We start from the raw sequence: 10764 nt of genomic DNA on the forward strand, positions 1-10764 counted from the left end.
CTTTTTTCCTCCCTCCCTCCTTCCCTCCCACCCTAACTCCCTCCCTCCCTCTCTTCCTTCCCTCCCTCCTTCCCTTAATTATTCCCTTCCTCCCTCCCTCCCTTAGTCCCTCTCTCCCTCTCTTCCTTCCTTCTTTGCTTTCTTTCTCTTTTTCCTAAGGCAGGGTTTCTCTGTGTATCCCTGGCTATCCTGGAAATCACTCTGTAGACCAGACTGGCCTCGATCTAAGAGATCTGCCTGCCTTTGTCTCCAGAGTGTTGGCATTAAAGGTGTGCACTCAGCCTGCAAAAAATTCTTAATAGAATTTAGCACAGCCTCTGGCGCCTTAAGATGATCACTTTCATATTTGGGGGGGGTGTAGAGGGTGGAGAGTAGGGACTGGGGGGAGGGGTCTACTTCAGAATGGTAGGAGATAGGCTCACCTGGCATCTTAAAGTCAGTGTTCACCAGAGTTTCACTAGCACCCTCTAATCATTTTAACACCCCCAAAGAGGAGAAGGTCACCCCAGTGCAGGCTGTACTCCTAGCTTTGTGTCAGGACCTTTCAGCACTGGGCTGAGGGGATTATATCTAAATAAAAGCTTAGTAAGAATTAGCTATGAGAAATAACCCATATACTTTTTGAAATGTGTCCCAAAGCCAGGAATGGCTCTTAAAAAGGAGATTATAAAAGCCATTCTAACTTCGGTATATTTTCCTTCTTTTTTTTTTTTTTTTTTTTTTTTTTTTTTTTTTTTTTTAGGTTCAGCTCTTTATTGGACATGTTAACAAAAGCAGTTAGTCAAAGAGACCAAAGCCTATGTCATCCTCAGACTACTTGGATTCTTCCTTCTTTGCTTCCACTTCCTTCTCCTCAGCCGGGGCAGCAGCAGTGGATGGAGCAGGACCACCAGCCCATTGCACATGAGGCTCCCAATGTTGATGTTGGCCAGAGCCTTTGCAAACAAGCCAGGCCAGAAAGGTTCAGCATTGACACCAGCTGCTTTAATGAGGGCATTGATCTTATCCTCTGTGACCATCACCCCGTCGTCCTGCAGGATGAGGGCGGAGTAGATGCAGGCAAGCTCGGAGACGGAAGCCATGTTGTAGACTTCCGACATGGTGCTAGTCACCGGAAGAAGTGACGGCCTCACCCCAACAGGGCCTTAGCTTCCTCAGAAGGACCGAGCACCTTGGCGGCAGCTGAGGAAAGCCCCCCCTTTAATAAATGTACATTTTTGACCTTCATATTTTGGTGTATAGTGAAATGTGCAGTTTAAAGAAAATACTGAGTTACTTCCACATCGTTTATCGGGTTTTTCTCCTCACTGTTTAAATGTTCACATTCCCACACTGTGTCATAAAGTTTACCTTAAGAAACTGGGCCCTGCTTATTGCTTTGTCTCTTATTTATGACCATGCTTTCTGACTCAATATGGCTTTAAAATATATTTGGCTACCTGGGAATGCACCCCTCTAAAGCTAATTTTTTTCCCCAGGATCTTTCTTCTCTTTGAAATTTCATGGTATATATTCTCTACAACCTAATAGCTCCTGGAAGGGGGAGGGAGGGGGGGGAACCAACTGATCCTCAAATCTTCTGGGGGTTAGAAATACATGCAGCTAGCCAATCTAAAAAAATAAAAAGTTAAGCTATTGTCCTTGAAGATACAAAAAGTGTACTATCGAACTGACTTACAATGTTTATGGATAAAGAAATAGATCAGAAAAATAGGGCAGGAGGTGGAGAGATGAACCAGGATCTGGATCATCTATCTGGGTTGGAGGACAGACCTAAAATGATAATAGCACATTGTTTAAGCCAAGAGCAAACACACACATATTAAGAAGGTGTTCTTTGTGCAGAGAAGCCAGGCTGCCCACCTGTGGGCGCTTCCCTGCTATATCTAGCCCTCCCTGCCCACTGGCCTCTGTCACCTGTCACAGCACCTGGTGGGGAAGGTGTGGGAGATTCTTCTTTAAGATTCCCACAGCTGGCTCAGGAGACAACCAGAGCCCCTGGGAGCTGCTTCGGGGATGTCTTGTACTGAGGACCATGTGCTTTACAGCCAGGTCTCAGTGGGGTTGCTTTGGAGATCTGGCTTGGCCCGTTTGCCTGACCTGTCCAAGCCCATCCTGTATCCAGTGCTAGGATTGAAGCGAAGCTGTCCCTCTGCTCAAGGCTTCCTGAGTTCCAAGATTTGATGGTGGGAGGAGCTGGTTAGAATTCAGCCTCCTCTTGAAGCTGACAGTTTGGGACAGCATTGACTTTTTCTCATCTAGGGAGCTTCCTGGTAGCAGGAGGAACCAAAGATGGGAATACCAGACCGTCCCCTATGGCTTTTGCTTACACAAATGTATTTGGTCTTGGCAACCTCCTAAAACTCATCTAGCCCTCAGAAGGTGCCCTCTTAATGTGCTGGGTAGTCAAGGAGAATATTTTGTTAGAAAAATTAGGTGGGCTTGGACAGAGGCATGCTAGACAAAGGTTTTTTTTTTTTTTTTTTTCCTAGACAGGAGTGTGGCTGATGGGGAAGACATTACCCAGTTTTGTATTTCGAGTAGTTTGCTGGCTGACAATGATGACCTCACTGAATAAGGTGTCATCACACCTTACTTCTTCTCTTTGCTGTTTTTTCATGGTTGAAGGCTTATTATCCAAAATGCTGAGGTGGGACATCTACGGGTTTGTTTTATTTGGCTTGGTTTAGTTTCACATTTCTACTGCTTCTGACCAGATGACTCTGGGGAATGTGAGATTTTGAGTATTTGGTTGCAAATTCTCGGACAATTTAAACAATAGAAAGTACAGGGTTCTGCCTTAGGGTGACATGAAGAGTTAGTTCTATGGATGGGTTTCGTTGAGGCATGGAACATTCTAGAATCCAGGATAACAGGAAAAAAAAAAAAACTTTAACCATAGCTGAAATGTGAAGAGAGGACCAAGATGCAGGTTCTGGACATGTGACAGATCTTGGGGACAAGTGTCACTGGGCTGGGTTACCATGGAGCCGTTACACTCAGCCAGTGACCCCAAGTACATCCTCTCAGTCATTCCTAGGTCAACCGTCACTATTCTCATTTTACAGATAAGGCACTGACTCAGGCGCCGTGGTCAGGGAGTCAGGACAGGATCGGACCGTCCTGAGCCACTGCACATCGGAGCTGCACTGAGCCAGCACCACGAAAACGTTGGTTGGAGGGACGGAGGAGGATGGGACGAAGGAGACTGGTACAAACAAGGGGACAGATCGTTGCCAGGCAGGAAAAGGAGGGAGGCCTGTTTACGGGAAATCCTTTGGTAATTTGGGAATCATGCACCCAATAAGTATTACTTCTCAAATGAAATAAGTAAAATCACAAAGAAGACAATATTTCTCAAAACGGAATAAAAAGTCGCTTCAAACAAACAACAAATGCTCCCATGTGTATCCCAGGCTGGCCTCAGATTTCTGGTCCTCTTGCCTCTACCCTCTGAGGGCTGACATTGCAGGTGGAAGCTACTACACCTGCTTTTACAGGGTGCTGAGGACTGAACCCAGAGGCTTTATGCAAACACCCTGCCAGCTGAGCCCCGCCTTCAGAGTCCCTCCCCTTTTTACAATCCCTTCCCCTTCTTACAATCCCTCTCCCTTCTTACATTTTATAAAGCTTTATAGTTCTTTGAGAATCCTGTGCAATGTGTTTTGATTGCCTTCACCCTCCTCCTCACTTTTAAAAAATGATTCTGGAGTTCAAACCTAGGACGCCTCATGCATGGGAGGCCAGGTGCTCAAACGCTGAGCTACAGCCCTGAATCTTTCCTCCTTCCTTCCTTTCGACCTCCTCTTCGTCATCATCATAGTCCTCCTCTTCCTCCTTCATGATAGTTTTTAAGGTTTTATTTGTTTGTTTTATGCATGGGAGTACACTGTCACTGTCTTCAGACACACCAGAAGGGAACATCTGGTTGTGATGATTTGTGAGCCACCATGTGGTTGCTGGGAGTTGAACTCAGGACCTCTGCAGCCAGTGCTCTTCACTGCTGAGCCATAATGAGTTTTACTATGCAGCTCAGGCTAACGTTGGATCAGAAATCCTCCTGTCTCTGTGAGTGCTGGGATGCAGGTGTGTACTTTGTGAACCTCACACACAGCCAAAGGCCACTTTTGAGTGGTGTGTGTGTATGTGTGTGTGTGTGTGTGTGTGTGTGTGTAGAGGCCACAGGTCAACCTTGGGTGTCCTCATATTTTTGGAGAAAGAGTCTCACTGGGACCTAGAACTCACTAGGTTACTGGCCAGCAAGCTTCAGAAAGCCTTCTGTCAGTTTCCCTAGAGTCGGATTACAAGTACGTGAAACCACGTCTTACTTTTTCCCCATGGGTTCTGAGGAGCAAACTTATCTACTCAAGCTTGTGTGAGCCCTTCACTAGCTGAACTATGTCTCAGCCTACAAGGCTACTTTTGAAAGACCCCAAACCAGCTCAGTTTCAGTTTTCATTCTTCAAAAGCAGCCCTCACACACAGCCCGATTCTCTGGTTATCATTTGCTTTCTGTGGATTAAAATAAAAACTAGCACAAAACAAGCAAGAGATTACTTACAGCAAGGGTGAGTAGAAGTTGCTAACATGATATTTCATTTAAGATTTTGATTTTTAATTGAAGTATAAAAGTTGTAACGTATGGTGTAATGTTTTGAATGGTGTACACATTGTAGAAAGGCTAAATCAAACTAATGAATATACCTATTGTTTTAAATACTTATTTAATTGTGAGAAGGTTTGAAGTGTATTCTCTTAGCCACTTTCTATTGTGTAATTTGTTGTTATTCACTGTAGCCATTGTGGTATCCAACAGATCTCTGAAACTTAGTATCTATCTATCTATCTATCTATCTATCTATCTATCTATCTACCTATTTTCTGAGACAGGGTCCTTGAACCCCTGAGTGTCCTGCTTTTGCCTCCCCAGTGATGGGTCTACATCCTGCAGGTCTGTTGAAATGTTGTATCCCTTGGAAAAAAAGTCTTTTCAATCCAACCCCAGCTCGGATCCATGGGTAAGTGAGCTCAGGGGCTGTTTGTCTTTCAATGTCTCTTTTTTCTTATTTGGCACAATGTCCTTTCAGGGAAAGCATGTTCCTACCAGTAACAGGATTCCTTTCTTCTGGAAAGGTCTGCATGGCAGCCCATCACATCTGTATGGTTCGGATGTGAAGTTGCCCTTCCCTGCAAGAGACTCCGGAGATGGAGGCTCGATCCCTGACTCGGAGATAGTGCAGGGCTGGGCCTTTCAGGAAGGGGCTTTGACAATAGATTAGTCTCTTGATGGCTTCTTAATTCAGTGGCATTATCAGAAGGCAGTGAAAGGTAGGCGTAGAAACGTAGAAAGTGGGTCGCTGGGTGTGTCTAGAAAGGCAAACCTTGTCTTTGGCCTGTTTTAATTCCACTTACACTCCTACTACCCCCTTCACACACACACACACACACACACACACACACACACACACACTCACTCACACAGTTTCCTTCATGCAGTTTCCAATGATAGACACTTGGCTCCATATTTTGGCTGTTGTGAGCAGCGCTGCAGTGAACACGGGAAAGCAGATGTCTCTGACACACTGATTTCATTTCCTTTGGATAGATATGCAGAAGTGGAATTGCTGGATCGTAATGTGGATCAGTGTATAATTTTTTGAGAAAATTCCAGGTTTCCTACAATGGCTGAATTGATTCACGTTCCCACACCAATGTTTAAGGGCTCTCTTTTTTCCACATGCTGGCCAACCCTTTGCTCTTGCCTTTGTGCTAATCGGCATTGTAACAGCTATGAGGTAATCTTACTGTGGTTTTAATTTGCAACTTGACACATTTTTTTTTTTTTTTTTGAGAGTTCTCGTATCCCAGGTTGGTCTTGAACTCATTATGCAGCTGAGGATGATCTTGAGCTTCTGATTCTCCTGCCTCCACCTCCCAAGTGCTGACGTTACAAGTATGTGTCACTATGTCTGGCTGTACTATGACATTCTGTTAAGAGACTTTAGGAATAAATTGGATTGAAGGCCTTAGTAGACAACTAGGTATTCATAACGGAAAGAACCGATATACTCAGGAGAAAATATTCTTCAAAAATCCAGATGTTAAAATGTAAGTAGTCATCATACAAACATAATGAAAGAGGCCTGACAGATGGCTCAGTGGCTAAGAATACTGGCTGTTCTTGCAGATGACCTGAGTTGGGTTCCCAGCACTCACATGGCAGTTTATAATTGTAATTCCAGTTCCGGGGCATCTGACACCTTCTGGTTTCTGCAGGCACCAGACACAAACATGGTACACATCCATGCAGGCTAGAAACACATGCATGTAAGATAAAAATTAATTAAAAATATAAAAGCCAAATGTAGTTAGAACAACGTTTCAATCATTGGTAAAAGGCATTTTTTTCCAGTCACTAAAGCCCCCCCCCTTTAAGGGTAAAGCCCAATTTGGACAAAAATGTAGTGTTTTATAGCATTCAGTTGATGTGATGTATATTTGATACAGGTCAATTGCCATACAGATATTTATTTTTTTGACTAATTAATCAGTTTGTTAAACTTCATTTGCAAATAGTGCAAATGAAGTTTAACAAAATATACAGATGTAATTACCTCATTACTCATAGTGTTAAGACAAAATGTAGTTACCATATACAAGTTTATTTAACTACTGTACAATTTCTTAATAAAATGATTATTTCTAAAGGAAAAATGTAATGCATGGGAAAGATTGTTATATGTATGTTCTTTTTTATTGGATATATTTTATTTACATTTCAAATGCTATCGCCTTTCCCAGTTTCCCCTCATAAATCCCTTGTCTCACCCCTCCCTCTGTTTCTATGGGGGTGCCCCCTACCTACCAACCCCCTCCTGCCTCCCCGCCCTGACATTTCCTTACTCTGGGGCTTCAAGCCTTGGCAGGACCAAGGACTTCTCTTCCCATTGATGCCCAACAAGGCCATCCTCTGCTACATATGCAGCTGGAGCCATGGGTCCATCCATGTGCACTCTTTGGATAGTGGTTTAGTCCCTGGGAGCTCTGGTTAGTTAGTATTGTTGTTCTTATGGGGTTGCAAACCCCTTCAGCTCCTTCAGTCCTTTCTCTAACTACTCCATTCGGGACCCCATTCTCAGTTCAGTGGTTGGCTGTGAGTATCCACCTCTGTATTTGCCATGCTCTGGCAGAGCCTCTCAGGAGACAGCTATATCAGACTGCTGTCAGCATGCACTTCTTGGCCTCAGCAATATTGTCTGGGTTTGGTGGCTGTATATAGCCTGGAACTCCAGGTGGGGCAGTCTCTAAAAGGCCTTTGCTTCAGTCTCTTCTTCAAACTTTGTCTCCATATTTCTTCCTGCAAATGTTTTTGAAGGACTGAAGCATCTGCACTTTGGTCTTCCCTTTTCTTGAGCTTCATGTGGTTTGTGAATTGTATCTTGGGTAATCCGAGTTTTTGGGCTAATATCTACTTATCAATGAGTGCATAGCATGCTTTTGTGATTGGGTTACCTCACTCAGGATAATATTTTCTAGTTCTATCCAGTTGCCTAAGAATTTCATAAAGTCATTGTTTTTAATGGCTGAGTAGTACTCCATTGTGTAAATGTACCACATTTTCTGTATCCATTTCTCTGTTGAAGGACATCAGGGCTCTTTCCAGATTCTGGCTATTATAAATATGCTATGAACATAGTGGAACATGTGTCCTTGATATATGTTGGAGCATATTTTGGGTATATGCCCAGGAGTGGTATAGCTGGGTCCTCAGGTATATGTATGTTCTTAAGTATTGTTTATGATAGGAAATATGTAGAATAACCTATATGTCTAATAGTATAGAAATAATTTCTAATAAAAAATAAATACCACATTGGAAAACTAATGATGTAGATTGTTGTATAATGTTTTTCTCTGAGATTAAGACATTCTATCCCACAAGGAAGCTCCTATAGCAGGAAAGTAAACAACTCAAGAAAGCATCAGGAAGTCCCTGAAACTCAACAGATTCACTAGACTCCTCCTTGCAGAGTAAGCAATACAAGATGAGAGTCCTCAGATGAAGTAAAGCTGAGCAGCAAAGAAAATTTTAGATCAGAACAGCTATGTGGAAGAAACAGAAACCAGCTGAGCTGTTTGGAAGAGGTTTGGACTACAGTCACTTGGAAAGAGCACTTCTCAACCTGTTGAGCTGCTTGCAGGTTGCACAGGGTACTCCAGGTTCCCAGTTTTGTGAGCTGTCACCCATGATGGAGTGGGTTTTGGTGATGCAGCCATCTGCTCCTGTAAGTAACCCCAATAAAACTCACTGATGGTGTCTGTCCATTGGTCTGTTGTGGGATCTCTATCTGGGATGAGTAGACATGTATATGTATATTCTTCCCAGGAAAAGTTCTGTCACATGATGGCTGCACATGTTTTAAATTGATGCTGTTGAATTCTACTGTGAACATAATACGTGCAAAATGTGTCAAAAATGTGAAGTTACAGATTTTTAAGGTCTTAAAGTATATCCAACTGGGAACACATTTCTCCACTTAGGCACTTCTGCACCATGGCAGCACGGTACTGGCTTACAGGTGGATAGACAGAAAAGTGGGATAGAAAGGAGAGACAGAGGAAACATATAACTCCATGGCCAAGTGATGTCAACAAGTATACCAAGATCATAGGAAAAGAAACATCTTTTCAATATGCTGTGCTAAGTAACCAGACATCATTTAAAAGACTGAAGGTAAATTCTTAACTTTGAGGCACATAAAAGGAAAGAAAGAAGGAAATATACCTAGCTAACTCTAAATCAAGAACTAAAATTGCGACTTGAAATTCTTAAAAGGAAACACTTGGATGTGAATCATTATAATTTCAAATTAGGCAGTATGATGTCGAAACACAAATGACCTGAGAAAACAGGTGATTTAGATGTCACCAGAATAAAAAAATAAAAATAAAATAAAAAGGAACCAAAGGAGACTGTTAGGATAGTGAAAAGCCTAGTCACAGATTGGGATCAAATATTTGAACGAACCTAATATCTAGAATATAGAACTCTTTCAACCCAATACAAACAGTGCTAACTAAGGAGCAAATGTGTTGAAGAGGCAAATGTCTCCGAAGAAAGTTCACAAATGGTTGATGAATGTGCTCACAAAGCAGAGACACCGCTGTGCTGGATGATGTTCACTTCATCAGGAGTGCTGCAAACAAACAAAACTCGAGGGCTGGCGAGATGACTCAGCAGCTAAGTTTTTGTTTGTAGTTGAACTTGATGAACCGAGTCTAAGGTTCCAGGGGGTGAATGGGGAGAACTGGTCTCAAGTTGTCCCTTGGCTTCTGTGGGTAAAGACACTTGCAGTGTTAGCCTGGTGAAGTGAGTTCAAGTCTGGGATCTCTGTAAAGGACACTGAGATGGTGAGAACTGAGTCTACAAAGCTGTAGATGCGCCCACACGTATGCAGAATGCACTTTTACACAACAATAATGAATAAGTACCAGATAAAAATTTAAAAATACTGGCATATGTAAAGAAATTATAATCTTCATACATAGGAACATAAAATAGTACAGTTATTGTTTAATACAATTTATATAACTTGGAAATTTCATTACTTAGGGCATATCCCAAAATTGAAAACTCTTTCTATGCAAAAATATGTATGTCAATGTTCACAGTACATTGTAATTACCAAAAAGTGATTAATAGATAAACAAAATGCATATATCCGCACAATTCAGCCATAAAAATAAATGAAGTAGATCCAAGCTACAGTATTGTCTTAGTCAGGGTTTCCATTCCTGCACAAACATCATGACCAAGAAGCAGGTTGGGGAGGAAAGGGTTTATTCAGCTTACACTTCCATATCACTGTTCATCACCAGAGGAAGTCAGGACTGAAACTCAAGCAGGTCAGGAAGCAGGAGCTGATACAGAGGCCATGGAGGGATATCACTTGCTGGCTTGCTTTCCATGGCTTGCTCAGTCTGCTTTCTTAGTAGAACCCAGCTCTACCAGCCCAGGGATGGCACCACCCACAATGGGCTTGGCCCTCCCCACTTGATCATTAGTTGAGAAAATGTCTTACAGCTGGATCTCATGGGGGCATTTTCTCAATGAGGCTCCTTTCTCTGTGAAAACTCCAGCTTGTGTCAAGTTGACATAAAACCAGCCAGTACAGGTATGAAGAAACATTGAAAACACTAATTATGCTAAGTGAAAAACGTCAGCCAAGGGATCGAGCAACATATGATTCTATTTGTAGTAAAGTCCAAGTTAGTAAGATCTGTAGAGAGAGAAACTAGATTGGCCATTGCTTTGGGCTTCAAGGAAAGGCAGATAATGGGGAGGGACTGACTGCTACTGGGTACAGGGTTTCTTTTTGGTGTGATGGAGAATATTATCACTTTGGCTATTTTCCTGCATCATATCTATTATCATCACAGTGGCTGGGCAATTATTATGCTTTATGACTACACTGAGGGGCACTGGGCCGTACACTTTCAAATGATGAATTTGTGTTACATAAATGGTGTATCAACCAAAAAATTCAGAAAACACTATTCCAGATGTACACGTCTGTATATCGGCTTTTCTCTTTGCAGGGACGAAAGCAGGTGAGGGAAGGAAGGGTTTATTTTTGGCTTCTGGTTATAGGGTATACGTGGTGGGGAAGGTATGGTAGCAGAAACTCGACCCCTAACCAGCAGAAAGTAGTCTAATAATGCTGGTCCCTTTCCCACCCCTGACATTATTTAGGGATCTCTTTC

The 10764-nt window shown here is 42.6% G+C and overlaps 1 pseudogene across 1 annotated transcript; it reads right to left on the bottom strand.

The window, feature by feature from the left end:
• Positions 1–777: 777 nt before the first annotated feature.
• LOC308432864 (large ribosomal subunit protein P1-like) lies at positions 778–1172 on the bottom strand (annotated as a pseudogene). Its single transcript has one exon. The product of its transcript is annotated as a large ribosomal subunit protein P1-like (transcript).
• Between the last annotated feature and the right edge of the window lie 9592 nt (positions 1173–10764).

The sequence above is a fragment of the Micromys minutus genome, assembly GCF_963924665.1.
Source record: "Micromys minutus genome assembly, chromosome: 19".
NCBI classification, from domain to species: domain Eukaryota; kingdom Metazoa; phylum Chordata; class Mammalia; order Rodentia; family Muridae; genus Micromys; species Micromys minutus.